The sequence below is a fragment of the Aphelocoma coerulescens genome, chromosome 2 (genome assembly GCF_041296385.1).
Source record: "Aphelocoma coerulescens isolate FSJ_1873_10779 chromosome 2, UR_Acoe_1.0, whole genome shotgun sequence".
Lineage (NCBI taxonomy): Eukaryota > Metazoa > Chordata > Aves > Passeriformes > Corvidae > Aphelocoma > Aphelocoma coerulescens.
The window spans coordinates 21,166,144-21,182,579 of record NC_091015.1 but is presented as its reverse complement, the minus strand read 5'-3'; positions in this window follow the sequence as shown (position 1 = coordinate 21,182,579).

Sequence of the window (16,436 nt, the reverse complement as noted above, 5' to 3'; positions counted from 1 at the left end):
CCTTAGGGACACAGAGACTCGAGAGCACAATTTTCAGTTGACACCCTTTCTCCATTAAAATAACTCTTAACCTCTTAACACAGAGTCCTGGTGTAAATTTATCCACTTTTTCCTTCTCAAAAAAACCCCCCAAACTCTGTTAAGACTTTCAACCTCTTTAAAACATCAGAAATATAATCACAAGAACTGGCAGATGTAGCAAGCCAAGCAGTTACAGCCACACAGGGCAATATTCAGACATCTAATCACATGTGCACGCACACAGATGCCATACAATTTCATTTCAGAAGAAAACAAATTTAAAATTTTATTATTTCTTCCTCTTATCTAGTAACTACGCTGTTTCTTCCCATTTCCTACTCATTACACACACCATTTTCCAAGTCTCAGTTATGAATCCCTTAGCTGAACAGGGTCAAACTTTTCAATATTAGACACCAACGTTTCTCATTGAGCCAGTTGTTGGCATTGCAATTTTAGTGAAGTTTTACTGCTGACAATGGACATCAAACAGAAAAGAGAAACAGAGCCTAGATAAAGGGAAGGAAGCCAGTTTTTCTACTGGAAAAATCTATCTTGATGATTGGGAAGAACAATTGGTTTTCTTTTTAAAGTTATGTTTCTGAGCAGAGCAGCATTTTATAAACTGCATAACTACAGCTGTAGGAATTTAAGGCAATGGATGCTAAGAAATCATGAGTTAAAAGTAAATTTTTCTGGAAGACAATAAATCTATTTACATGACAATTTCTATTCTCATTTCAGAAGGTGAGTGCACAGCTGAAGATATGCAGTGGTGAACATTTTGATATCTATCCCTACATTTTACCAGTGCTACCCATCCTGTCAGTCCTCCTCCACTCCAAATACAATAGCACAGTAATGCATTTCTCTCTCATGTTTGTAATTTTATCTTAGCTCTCATGCTCTATAGTTACAGTTGGGAAAGTTTAAATGGAAAGATTCATCTGGCCTTTTACATATAAAAGTTGCCATTTCATCTTAATGCAACAAAAGAATACTTAACGATACTTAATCATATATAAAGACTATTTTGAACCAAGCAGGAAGATTCAAATAACAAATTTTATATATTCTTTAAAAAAATATGGAGATGTTTCACTCTGCTGGCTTAGAACAGCTGAAGGAAGAAAAACAATGACATTTCGAAGTAAGAAGAAGAAATCTGGCTTATTTGTAGAAGCAAGACAAAAGGCAATGAGAGATGTGAATTCTCTTTCTCAAATTAAAGAAAAAATTTGAAAATATATGCTTTAAACTCTCTTCTTTTATATTTATTAGTGGAATTCCTGATAGAATTGGAGTCCTGTTACTATCCTCAAAAAGATCAACATTGGAGATGGTGGGAATTTTTCTGGTAAAATAGATTTCTGTCACAAATATGTCAATTGCTCAAAGCCAAAAGTTTGTGCAAAATATGGATGTGCTTGCTTCCATAAAGATGAGCTCCTCTCTGCTGGGGGGAAAGCTGGAGGGAAAAAAAAATATATTCAGAGAAAATATTTGCATCCCAACCTTTTCCTCTTAGATCACTGGCCAAAATCCTGTATTTTCAGTCATTCTGAGGTAAGCATGGCCAGAAACAGAATAACAAGGGCAGGATAGGTTGGGCTCCCCTTATTTTCTATGGTGTGACTTCCACTTTTAAACCTGAGACAGAGAAAAGCTTCCCCTTTCATGACCCCATTCACATAACATTTATGTCCGTCCTGAATGAGAACCAGTCTATTTGATTTTCTCATTTTTCCAGTTTGAAAACAGGTGAATATGCTTGGGTTAATCCCCATGTGGAAAAGGCAATCAAGAAAACTTTTCCAAGGAGGCTGAAAAACATTTTCTATTTGGACTTTATTAATATTACTAGTGGCTAAGAGCACTTTCCGAATCTTAAAAAAGTGTTAAAAAGAAAATGTCCTTTCATGGCTAACTGAAATAAAAAGCTTGACAGCAAGATAGCTCTCTTCACAATTAAAAACATCAGCAAAGCTGTAGCTAAATACGTTTCAAACTCAGTTCTAGCAAATGTTAATCTGCCAACTGTATGAAGCCACCTCTAATAGCCAATGGCTTGCTAGTGACCTGCATAAAGTTCTGGCACATTGATGCAGATACATAATGAAAACAAGGCATTTTAAGGTATTTAATTCAATTTTTTCAAGTCACCACTGAAATTTAATTCTCTTTTACAACTGACAGTGGTAATACCAGCAGTCATATGATATTCACAGACATTAACAATGTGAACAGTTATTACTGTGGGCACCATAAAAAGTAGAATTGTAAACCAACAAACCTATCTGAAGGCTTTCCTGGGAAGATGACTGAGGGTAAAAAAGATAACAGTGTGAAAATTATAGGGAACAATATGTTTGCTGCTCCCTGGATGGCACATGGTCAGCATACCCAACCTTCCACACACAACACAACATAAGGGGGACTAAATGGAGGGTGGAGAGAAGCGAGACACCCAGAGCAGCCAGGCTTTGTCAAACCCTGTGCAGAGGAGGGAACTCAGTGGTACTTTCTAGCTGATAAACTGCACAGCAGCTGAAAACCAAGGGAGATTAAGGAAGATGTTCTGCTGCTGAATCAGCAACCATGGCAAAATCACTCTCATTGATGCGTGTCCCCATCCCAAGGTTATCTCAGGTACAGAAAGACAGAACAACTAGCTCACTGTTCACATGGACCCTGGTGTTCCAGACTCCTGATGTAGTATCTAGCACTAGATACATTGCTGTCTTGCAGAGATGTTAAGAGCTCTCAGTAGAGAGTACTAGAGAAGCGTAGAGTGTTGTCATTGAAGCAGAGCAACCAAAAACAATGAATGGACTCCAAGAGTGTGGACCTTACAGAGCAGAGAATTTTGTCTCAACATTAAACCATCACAATCAAAAGTCTGGATTGAATCACTGTGGATCGTGTGTAAACACATCCTTTGATTTAAAATCAAGATGTGGATACTTTGCTCTTCCCTTAATAAAATATTCGATGAATGAATTACTCTCACTTGTTAAACAACAGAGTATTATTTCTAATCTGAGTTTGTCTAGTTCAACATCACTATTTTTACCTTTTCAGATGGACAACCAGCTACCACTACTTAATGTATAAGGATCATATATTTTAATCTTACCCATAATAAAAAATATTTGAAAAACTAATGGCTTAAGCATGGCTCTCCTATTTTCCTTCAACCTTCCTTGTAACTCTCCTCAGAGCTTTTTTGTGTTTTTTAACACCCTTTGTGAAGAGACAAGATGGGAAGGAATGGTCAAATAATACTTGAGTCAGTGTCACTAATTTGAGATAATTCCATCTGCCTACTTCTCTTTGATAATGGCAGATGTAAGCATGCAAGGATTACATTGCTGTCTCGCATAGAGCATCAGATTGGGGTCTTGGCTTCTTTTGATTGTTTGCTGTGATTCCTATGTCATCTTCAGAACTACTGAATTACACCCTCACCTTATCAATACTTTCTCTGAGTCTAGATACTGGGTCTTCATATAGGGATGAACTTTAAAAATATGTTCTTGAGGTAAGCATAGCATACACAATTTATCCCACTGGGAATTTTGTACCTGTCTGTAAATTTTAGCATGATGATTCAAAAATAGTTAGCAAGACAATTGAACAGCAACAACCTGAGAACACATATCTTCTTTCTGCCAGATAATTATTTTCCCATTTTGTGAGATTAAGTATCCAAGTTCTAGGTAATACAGGCAACATCAATCTTGCCTTCTCAGTTTATTTCCCAAGTTTAAAAGTGAGTTTCTAAGAAACCACTATGAGAAGTGGTCAGTTGTGAATTTTGATATTTTTATTTGTGAAAAGTAAAGAATTTTTCTCTTAAAAAAAAAAATCAAAATTTTATGAAGAAAAGCATTACTCTGGAAAACTCATTAATCTCTAAAACCCATCTTCTGTGATAAATCTAGTAAATACAGGGTACTCGTTTTTTTTAACTGTAACTACGGAATAGACATCTGTTTTTGGAAATGTTCAGCCTATTCAGGGACTACAGCTATTGAAAAAAAATCTTAATATCAGCAAACAAGTATAATTCATAACTTTGACTGTAACTTTGTAATACAGCCATTATAAAGTCTGTGTGTCTTTGGCCCAAACAGACTCACGTTAATGCATACACAGGACTATTTCAGCATGCAATTACCACTATCTATTTAATATGTTGTCATTAAAGGCTGCACTTCGAAGCATGATGAATAAGGCTTCACAAATATAAACCAATTTTGTATGATGCATATTGCAAGTAAGATTATTTTCTGGAGATTTCTTTCTTTAAACAAGGTTTTCCCCTTCCCCTTTCCCTTCCCCTTTCCCTTCCCCTTCCCCTATAAAATTTGTAAATTCATTTAAAAACAAGAGATTTAGAAAAGGTAAATATTGTGTTCAGTATACTATGGGGGCAAAACCTATACTTTTGGTATAAGGTACCCAGGAAATCCTCTTTGTCAGCATCCACTGATTCTCAGACATCTGAAATGCAGACATTTTATACAAAGAAATAGAAAATGAGAATATTCTGACAGGATGAGGAAACAGCCTTGTCTTGAAAATCCACATTAGAATGAGCTGGATTGCACCCAAAATGCCAATTTGTTTTCAGGAGAGGAAGTTTCTTGATATATTTAATATTTTATCTACTATTATTAAATTGTGTCTATATTTTTACATCACAAATGAGACCATTTGCTTGTATTTGTTCCCCCAGTTACACAAACCATCTCTGTTTCATTAGTCTGCCATTAAAAGACGCTAGGGGCATAGGTTTAATCTAAATGAAGCACCTTTCTTACAGTGAGACGCCAGATTGATTTACATGCTCTTGTAACACATGCCTCATGGCAAAATACAGACAGCTCAAATCTGAAACCTGAGAGCTCTTTAACAGTGCACAGCAATACTGAACTATACTCCAACCCTTGAAGATAAGAACATTTTATCCAAATCCATTAGCAGGGGTTTGGACAGCATAACACATACCTGCCACATTTTATAGCACACGCTTACACACTCAGAGCTGTAGGACTACCAGCAGCCTAGATCAAAGGCCTCATCTCTCAGATAGCTACAGAAAACCAAACTCCCCTGAACATACTGAACTGCACAAATTAATTTTTGCTGCTTTAATGCAGATCTGGTATATTCTGTAGGTTTGCATCAATCTGGTTTCCTAGTGAAGGAAGGCACATTCCTGGGTGCTTCAGTGCACCAAGATTCAATGCTAACATACTGATGGCCTGAGAAAAATGAACGTTTTCCTGATGCAACGACTCACATACTGAAGGACTACATAGCTGAGCTCTGACCTCTGCTTTGCCTTGCCCCATTCCTGGTCTTGACGCATGGTTTCCCTGGCTCACAAGCCAGCTGGTAGAGGAGTTACCACTGCTTTCACTAACACTTCTGTGCAAAAAAAAATTCACTGTAAGCCTCACCTGGTTCTTACTGGGTCAACTAAGTATAGGAGTAAATTGTATCACTAGACCGGGAATCTAACTCTCAAATCTTGAGAAAAACCTATCGTGAATCTACTGATAATGTCATGTCATAATTCCTTCCTGGATGTTTCACCAAAACTGTAGTTCTAAAAATCTTCTGTTGCTCCTCTTCCAGCCCTATGCATATGTAAAAAAAAGCCCCAAGACCCTGAAACAATAAAACCCCTGAAGTTTTAATTAAGGAACAAAATTTGGGTGCTTTCAACTGCACTGAAACACATTTTTCTTTCTGTATCTGCAAAATCAATTGCAGGTGCATTAGGGAGTATTTGTACTGCTGACTCTTTGACTGACATCTTCAAATAAATTGTTCATGGTCCAAGTACTCAGGTGTAAAGTTTACACAATTGAATTCTAAGTGGATGAGGGAAGCAAAGCTTGACACCTGCTGTATCATGGTTGCAAAAATGAACTTCTTTGAACTTGAAGTCCTGCCTGCACTAGAACGACATGTTCCTATCAGTCAAGATGCTAGATCCTAAGTCACTCAAACACACATGGAAATACCCTGTACCCTCAGATATCTGTGTGTTTTGATACATAAAAACAAAAGCTGTGTCCTGGATTTACCTGGCTTTATAAAGTGTTACAGGAGGACCTGATCAGCACCCAACAACTTTCAATATTAAGCAAAAGACAATATTAGCAGGGAGCTTTTAGTTAAATAAATATAATGGACATTGAGAATGTGCGATCAATAGAGTGCTTAAGTAAACACTTGAATTAAGACAGGTAGCCATTGTCTTCTTCAAGGTCCCATTCAACTGCTTTTTTTAACTCATTCCTACATAGCCATCAACAGCGCTTTTACTCAAACTTTGCAAAACACTTTCCAATAGCAAGTGACAGACCTGGCAAACTTGTGTGAGGAAAAGCCAATGACTTGTTATGAAGGAAGTCATAGCAGACAGGAGAAAATCTATGATTTCAGCACTGAATGCCACAGAGCACTGCAGTGTGAGCAGGACAAGCAAAGACCCAGCCTGCACGAGTCTGAACTACCTTCTCTTTCCATTGGCTGGTTGACTAAATGTCACATTACTGGGGCAGCAAACACTGAATTCTCACTGCTGCTCCATGGAATGTCCCCTGAAAAAAAAAAAAGGGGGGGGGGGAAATATCCAGGGCTGTTAATTTGGCATCTTTCATGAACACAAAACTCACACAAAAAAGATTAAGAAGGGAAAAGTAACCAAGCCACTTTCAGCAAAATGACTGCAAAGTTGTACTGAGTTGTGATAAACCACTAAAAGTGTGGAGTGACTCTATTTTCAAAGCAATTGAAAAGGTACTGTTCAAATGCAGCACTAAGCATAACTAATTTGTTCTGGTAGTGACTTCAGGCTGCCAAATGCATTTTAAAAAGAACCCCACTTAAAATGCATCCTTAGAGCAAAATGTACCAATGTTATCTAATTGAACAGTGAAAGGAGGGGCCCACTGCCTTTCTTTCAAGCAGGAATGGTTCAAGAAAAGAATATTTCTGTTGCACCACAATAACAAAGCTGTAGGTGACAACTGCATTTTCCTATCAGTTTCAGCCTTAATAGGTCTGCACAATCACTATCACACTACACTTCAACTTGCTGTATCAAAAAAATTAGAACAGACAGGCACCACTTTAAGGCAGTTGGTACAATTTACCTTAACTTAATAGGGTCTTTCTGTGGGAGGATGGCTAGGGGTATAACAGTCCTAAAGATATATTCATACCTTTCTTTGACACTTCGTAAGGTCAGCTGCTTTCATGACACTGGTCAAAGGGATATTTATCTGTCTCAGAACATTTGTTTAGTCCTTTTTTGAATATCTCAGTCTTCATTCTATTAAATATTAGCAGATTTTAAAAAAAATTTCATCAAGTTCAGATGCAAGCAATGACAAATCTTTTTTTCAGGTTTTTTTATGGCTGTTTGCTCTCCACTCTGTTTTCTGTGCAGACATATTTTGAAGCTGACCTATCATGTACTGCTTCTGTTGCACTCCCAATAGCAAAGCTGATAGAGAAGTAGACAATCCCTGAATTTCTTCTTCTCTAGACAAACTAAATATTTAAGGAAATTTAGACAAATTAACAACAAGTCCCCTGATGTTTTACAGAACATCATATTTTCCAGCAATTAAAGGTGTTATTGTAAAAGGAGGCATCCACATCTCATGGTCCCTGGGGTAAATGATATGCCGAAAGGAAGCTATGACCAGGATCTTCATCATCTGGAACATGTTTTGAGGGCCACTGGCTGGAAAATTACATTGAGTCTAGCTCAGTCCAAAACTCTGGCATGTAACAATTTCTGAGTTGTAAGTATTCTCGTAAATTTAATAGAAGAAGCCACAAATTGTTAGAACACGAGTAGCTGGAACTGGCTCGGTATATTTCTAGCTAACTGGCACCCATGTTACAGACAATTATATTAAATATACTGATTTACTATTTCTGAATTGACAGATTTCCAAACAGGAAACAAAAATACACCTCAAATTTATAAAATGTGCCTATATTCTCTGATTAGTTTGTCCCATCTGTTTTCCTCAGAAAACAATCTCTCTATAAACATGGGCTTCCATGTATGATTGCTGTCACTGGTACAAATAAGAGGTGGAATTTTACTAAGTACAATTTTCACATTCCTTTGCACAGGAGATTATGCAATCTGCATTGACAATATAAGAATTTAGACTTACAGCTTATGCAAGGCAATTAAATAGGAAGGTACAGTGTCTCAAGTGCACTGTCTGAGATAATTAATATAATATTCAGAAACTGTAACTTTGCCTCCTAAAATGCAAGCTCTTCTGATTTATCACCGAGAGAGGAGAAAAAACCACTCCTGCTCATAATAGGAATATTGTGGCATGAGACTTGGTATCCTATCCAACAAGGCAATAAATCAAAGAACACAGCAGCCAAATTTTTAAAGAAAGAATGTTTTCAGCTGAAAGAGAACTGTCCTTGACTTTCTTCATGTGGATGTAAAACTATGATTCCACAGCAAATATGAATAAAAAATTAAAATGTACATATACAATAACGGTAGCTCTAACCTCAGAAATCAAAACATGGGAAAATGAAAAATCTCTCCCTGTAAGATGTTGCAATTGATAATGCTGTTTCAGGATACAAGGGCATACTGTCAGCTCATCATTTAGGCAACACAAAAATTAACCAGAAAAGCTTATTTTGATGTCTGTTCTGTTTTTGTGCATGAGTACTTCCACGTGCATGTGGATGAGGATGCATGTGTGGCTTTCAGTTCTTTGCTACCTCTTATCTTCCTTTTTGTTTTTTTGCCTGTAAGATCAACACAAACAAGGGAAGACTGACTAATGCGTCTCACGCTGAAAGTTTCTCTCCAAGGAGAACTGCCTTTGCCCACACAGCACACCATTAAAAATGGTGAGGCTCCACATGGGAGCACAGGGCTTCCCACATGCAGCAGCCTGCAGGATCAGGGGAATTAATGGTGCAAAATGTTGTCTAAAGCAGGCACATGACTAAAGAGTAAAAAAATATATAGATCTAAAAACTCAAGGAGCTCCTTGTAAATGCAAAATAAAAACAAAAAAGTTTTTCTTTGTCCTGTTCTCCCACAAATATTCAACATGAGAAAATCCCTTTCACTTGTTTGCCTGATCTCCAGTTAGTTATTCTTGAAGAGCTGTCAGTTTACCCCTTTTCCCATGACTACATCAATTCCTGCATGGTGTGCACAACACAGAAGGGAACTATTTTCAAGCAGGTTTCTTGTCCCTATTAAAAATTTGCAACTGAGGAATTATGCAAGAAAATGGTAAATCCAGGTCATCCTCACTCCGGCAATCCCCAGCAGCTGCTGTAGCCCCTGGAAGTGACAGTAGTCAGCCTTGAAATTTCTACAGCTATGTAATATGGCTGGAAGCAATACCATCAAGTATACAGTTGGTATCATACAAATTAATACAGTGTAAATTCTGCCACTTTGCTGCTCACCCCAGTGAGCTCTTCCTTTCCCTTTCAAGGAGTAGCTGTGCTGATCAATAACTAGAAAATCTGTTAGAACCAGAGAAAATTGTTTGCCTTGTGAAAGCTGTTTCTCTCCTGTAAACATTTGCTTTTAAATAGCATGGGCTGCAGCTGCATCCTAGATTGAGCAAGCCAGCAGAAATTGCTCACCCTAGTTTGACTTGAAAGGGGCAGTCATTTCGACTCCTATCAGTCGGCCTCAAACTTGACCCCTCTCCCACCCAACTTATGGTCAACACCAAGGGACTGCAGGATCAGGATCATTAAGCAGTGCTGAATGGACAAGTCCTAAAGCAAAGCAGAGGGACAGTCAACTGTAGGCAGAATGCAGCAGATTTATATCCACTAGGTGAAAGAAAAATGACTCCTAAATGGGCTGGAGCAGCTGTGAAACTAGTCTGCCACAAGCAAGGATGAAGCATGGGAATCTCAGAGAAGAGCCTCTTTGCTATCCAACTCTAAAAGCAATTACCATAGATAAAAGCAAGTTCCTGACAGGGCAGGCAAACTGACAGGGCTCAATTCTTAAGCAGCAATGTGATCCCCTGGGACCTTCCAGATCACTCACAGACCTACCATCACAGCACCATTACTGAAGGAAAATATGACAACAGAGTAGGAGTGGGAGAGACTGTCCCTTCAAATAAACTGATGTTGTCCAGAAAGAGAGGCAGTAAAGAGAGGATTCCAGTGTAAATTACTGTCCTCGATGCACATGTTAGGGAAAGCAATATAGTCAGGGCTGGTAAGAATAAGCTTCAGTTCTGCAAATCAGAAAGTAAAACCCTCAGGCATTTAAAATTCTAATTGAATTCCCTTTTAGTGTGCTAAATCTGATTGTGATTAGTGTTCAGTAGTTAATTTCATGGATCAGAACAATTGTTCCATAATCTCCCAAACATGATTCCGTAAGGCCTAAAGCTGTATTACATTTTTGCTGTAAGCACAAACTAATATAATTTTTTAAATAAAATATGAAATTATAATATATTACATTGTACGGGGAGGCAATTATTTGGTCTAGTGGTAGGCATTGATCTATTTTAAAAAAATCAGAGAAAAGCTCAAGGTTAAACTGAGGAGTTAGAGGAAGACTGGAGAAAATACAATATCTTTCATTTCTCTAAAAGAAAGTTTTGAACTATATGTCTCATGAGCCATGACAGAGAGCAAAAAACTGAGAAGATAGAGCAGAGCAAGAAGCTGGACACTGAAGCATGGAAAGATGTATGCTTATTATTACTTAGAGAGACAGGTGAAAACAACAAGTAAGTGAACAAGTGAGAATAAAAGATCAAGAAGTTGCAGTTAAAGCTGAAGTGGTAGCAGGTGGCCATGCTGCAAGAAGGGAAAATAAAGAATTTCTACTTCTGAAAAAAATAGACAACATAAGTTTAAAAAAAGAAGTCCTCACAAATAAAACTTCCAGTATGTGGAGGGCTGGAGTCAGAACTATACAAGTTTTACTCAACAGGGAAATGGTTAAAGGCCTTGTGTGGTAACTCCTCTGCTGATGGTGCAGTTCCTTGATCAGGCTACCTTAGTGCAAAGTCCAGGCAAGCTAAAGCATGCATGGGTGCACCATGCTCACCAGGAGTAGCCCAGATAGCATTAATAAGTACAAATACTTGAGCTTTCCTTGATCTAGCATTAACCAATTTCAGATCCATCTGTTCCACTTTGGATCGCAGCCTGAATGTCTCATGTTAACTTCATATGCTTCTAAATTGCCATCAGTTGTATCTTCTATTAAATAATGTTCATAATTCAATAACCCTCTGTACAGAACAAGGGCAGTGTTCTCACTAATTTCAAAAAGCCTGCTTAGAGAGTGGGGCATAGAAGACCTGACCTCATACCCCTAAATTCACTCCTAGGTTTAAAGAACACTACTAATAGCATCTTCTTGTGCCCAAATTAACAGTGAAACATTTAAACAAAATAAAAATGTGCTTTAAGCAAACAAAACAAAGGCTTGCAAGCCAAATTTTATCTTTTGTTAAATATAAGCAGTCTTGTGACCTTCAGAGCCCTTTTCCTAAGCAATGGAAATTTGAGGCAAATAAAGAACAAATTGTGTTTCCAAAAAAGAAATGGGAGGTAGGGAACTGATTTAACGAGATAGGATTTGATCCAGTGAGTTAGTAGGAAAACAAAACAGTCTAGCCTCCCTTTATGGCTTACTTTGAGCCTGTAGAGCCATCTCCATTTCAATTCCCCTCATTAAGGAGTTTTCTCATTCTCAGTTTCTCTCATTAAAGGCATAAAGTTTAAAAGGTGTCAAACACCTGGAAGAAATTGTGTTTGTACAGTGAATTGAAATCTAGCAGCCTCAAGTTTTGCCCTCAATTACATCCACACGAACATATTTGTAACTTTGGTACTAATTGCAAATACAGATGGTATCAAAGTCATTTATCTGCAGCTCTTGGGATTTATCAAAGAAATGAAGGTAAAGTGGCAGGTTGAAGTGACAACTCTTGGTTTACTCACGTGTGTTATCACTGATCACAGCAGAAATAAGCTTGAATTTTGTGCTACTGAATGAAGTCATCCTAGCACTGAGCTGGAAACAAAGCAGTAGTTGTTTCAAAATTTCCTCCACATAATACTATAAAATGATGTTCAAATCAATAAAAGTGAGTGAAACAGCAAAGTGTACTCTATTTTTTGTTGCATTGTAAAAAAAATGTTTCTTGAAAAGAGCTGGAAATGTTTATTTGGGAATCTTTTGCTGTTGACCAGCAGCCCCTTATAAATTATGCCAATTGCCCCATCAACCCATCTTCTACTCTGTCAGTGAACTTTTCCTCTCCTCTGTTCCTTTTCATTCCTCTCCTCCTTCTATTCTTCTACTGTGTCATCATCAACAGTAGGACACCTGCAGTTTAAGATTATATGTGACTTTAAACCTGTCATTTTCTAAAAAAGTCTTTGTAATCACTTGTCATCTAGATCCAGTAAACTTATGTACATGTCTTTGAAAAATTTCCTCTTAACACAGAAGGTGAACATGCACTTTTTGCTGAAAACACCTCAGAAGCTTACAGACTCCCAGGAATACTTGTCTGCATACTCCTCTCCGGGAAAAAAAATCTTTTTCGGCTCAAACAAAAGCTTGAAAATACTTACCTCCTAAAATATTAATCAACAAGATAACAGGCGAGGTACCATCACACAAGCTGCTTAGAGTTTCTAGCCTAGTCAAAAGAAAAACAGATGAAGGTGCTGAGAGAATTGAATTCAGTGGTATTCTGAAATAACATTAAGCTGAATTCTACAAACTTTCTTAATGATCAGCCTAGCCTGGCTTTTTCTAAATACCCTCCACCAACCCAAGTTATAACTAAGAATGTAGGATTAAGCAAGTCTTTAGTCAAAGTCAACATTGTTCTGCCTTTTGCCTCCAGAGACATATTTACTTTTGCTGTTAATGAACAGCTTTGTGTTATTTCTATTTAAATATTATGCATTGCCTACTTCTTCCAATTTTTATTTGCTCCTTGGAGCACCTGCAATTTAACACTCAGACGGGTACCTACCTCTTCAGTACCTCAGAATTTTTCCAAAAAAGTCACTGTCATCATTGAGTAACACTTAATAAAAAAAACTCCATTTCCAAAAGAAAAAGTCATACCTGAAGCCCCTTGCAAACAGTCATGATTGATTTAAAAACCCTACTTACCATACAATTCATGTCCCACATGCATAGAAAGAGTCCCGTCTGTCGTTCTGTCATTTAAGAGCAATAGGCATATGCCAGACTGACAAGCAAATTATTCTTTCTGACCCTCTAAGTTCATGGAATCCCTTTGGAAAGAGCATGATCAATAAAGGGTTTCCCTTGAGGATTAAATTTTTCTTATTTTACCCTTGCTGGATGAATTATGTCTGCAGTGTTTTCATGCTCTGGAGTTCCCATTTATTCATCCTACCAACTTAGATTGGATTATATTGTGCATGTGTGCAAATTATACTCTCACTTCCCATTTCTCAACAGCATGTGCAAATGCTTATGTTTGCAATGGCCCATGCACATGCACTGCCTAAGTTACATTCTGCCTCTTTTTCCTTTTTATGCTTACTATCTTTCTGAAGAAGGAGTAGTAGTAATCTGGGGCCTTCAGTCACTAAGTTTTATTATAGCAAACTGGAATTCTCTGTCTTTGAGTCATAGCGGAAGAAAAACTCATACACAGCATGATATTGAAGAAGTGCTTGTTTGCACCTGAAATTTTGTCTGGTTTTCCAGTTACATTAGAATCATGGAACCACAGAATTTTTGGATTGGAGAAGACCTCTAAGGTCACCGAGTCCAACCATTAACCTAACACTGCCAAGCCCACCACTAAACCATGTCCCTAAGCACCACATCTACATGTCTTTTACGTACCTGCAGGGATGGTGACTCCACAACTTCCCTGGGCAGCCCAGCTGGCCTAATGAATGCTATAATGTTTTACTGTTATCACAGTCCTCCCAAAAGGGGCTTGTATAAAAGAATAAAAATATTGCATTTAAACTAGTGTAAACGTTACCAATTGTTCTCTGAGTAAAACTAAAACATGGCATAGTTTTTCTATCTTCTATATCACCTGAGTAATTGAGCTCCAAGCAGAAGGTTTCAGTCTGGAAGAGATCACTCAGTCTCAGGGGTCCCTCTCCACAGGGTTCCAGTGTCGTGGCTCAGCTGCTTCCATAGCTACCAGGTGGCAGTGACTCTCACAGCCTCTCTGCTCTGGGAAAATCCACCTGGTTTTGGGACCTATGCATCCTCTGGGTATGGACCTTTGAGAGCACTTTCCCCTGGGTCACCCTGGCCTGATGTTGCAACTACTGGTCTGCTCTCTTCTTCATACACCTTTGTAAAGAGAAGAAATGCTACTGAAGCTCAAGAACTGCAAGTATTTGGTCCTTGTTTTGTGTCTACTGTCAAACAGTGGACAGAGATTACAACAATGTCCCAAATGGAAAAGGAACATTGGCTTCAGTGCTCCTTCTGGTCATGCCATGACTGGGATGGACAAAAACACAGGCGTGATTTAACCTTGAGCAAACTAACTTCTAGAAAAGCTACTGACATCAAGCTTTGTTTTAGTGCAGACCTAGCAAAATAAAGAACACTCTTTTTTTTCTTTTTCTTTTTAATAGTAAACTATTCCTACTTGTTTCTGAACCATGAAATATGGATATTTTAGCTTATGATGTTACTGACAGTTGTCACTGCTGTTGGTATAGCTGAGAGGCTTTGGGGGGCAAGGGTAGTGGCTTGATTCCCCAGTTTCGTGAACCATTTAACCTGGCAATCAATTCAGTATTTCTAGAAAGCCCACTGCCTGGTTTTCAGACTTGGAAAGTGGATACAAGTGCCAGATACATTACATAGGGTTGTATATCACCTAAATTGTGAACACAGTGTCATATGTATAGACTCTGCCAGCTGCTGACTTGTTTTCACTGTTCACTAGGCATTTGGTCTGAACGAGGCAGTCTCATTACTTTATGTTTACAAGCCTCTGTTTTGTAGCAGGTTGAAGTCAAGGACGTAAAAATCAAACATATAGTATCTTACTTTGTTTTGGACATAGTGAAGATTGCTGTAAAGAGAAACTCATTCTGCATGTGTAAAAATGCAGACTGAATAGGGTTTTACTTTGTACCTACCCAAGTTTTAATACTGCTTGTATATTTTAAAACACAAAAGATGTAGAAGTGCAGGTCTTATGTAAAATTCATCACAAATCTTCAAAACAGGTTGGATATGGCCAGTGACAAATGATGTCCCATAAAGCATTGCATGACTATTTTTAACATAGCTCTCATACATAATTTCTCCTGCACTGAGTGCCCAGCAACATGAACATATTGAAATACAAGGCATTAGAAATGACAGGCCTTCATATCTCCATTTAAGCTTTGCAGGACCCCTACTCACTTAACTTCATATGAGAAGCAAATAAAAGCAAGTGACGTGGACAACTGGAACCATCCCAGCAGCTTAGTTCCATCCATCTATTTGTATTAATCACTACTGCATATTCTTGGTGATGGATGCTAATTCAAAAGATCCCAAGCATTTCGCTTGTGTCACCATCTTCATATTTACTTTCTCTTACTGGGCAGAAATTTCCTTTCAGTTGAGATCCTAAAAGTTGAGCCCTCCCCACACCAATATCAGCAGTCATTGTGGACTCTAACCCTCAGGTCTAGTATTCTCAAAATGCCTTTTTTCTCTTTCTTTTTTTTTTTTTTTTAAGCCAAAGTTTCATTTCTCCATCACTTTCATAAAAGAACAACTTTGTCTTACCTCCTACCTCTCTGAAGTTGTTTACTTCGGCACCCTCCTCATTTTTCATCCACTACCTCCACTTTTGTCCTTCACTGTAAGATAGGTGGTAAACGGCCCGTGCATCAGCATGAATTGGCTTTCATTCCCAGATTTTCCCACTCACTTTCTGCATCACAGGATTATCTGGGATCTGAATAAAAGCGAGGATCCATCTCCCCCAGGCCATATTAAAGGCAGGCACACAAGAATCCATTTGCAGGCATCATGCTGCAGTGCTGGCCCCAGACTGTTACAAATGGGAACAAGAAAGAGTGAAGTAAAACAGATAGCAATGAAAAGAGTAAGTACTTCTCCCAGAAAAGCTTGAGGTCCACTTCCTGACTTCAGATAATATGTCTCCACAATGCACTGGGTGACTTTGCTGCAGCCTTGGCTGTGTGTGGGGGCTAGAGAAGTTCTGTTCCCTGTGCCTTTGCTAGTCATGTTGACAGCAAGTTTACCCTTCTACAAAATGGAATAGTACCACACTGGGTGCTGTGAGCCTTAGGGAAATAAGACACTTTTGAGATCCTCGGTGAAGGATTCTGAAGAT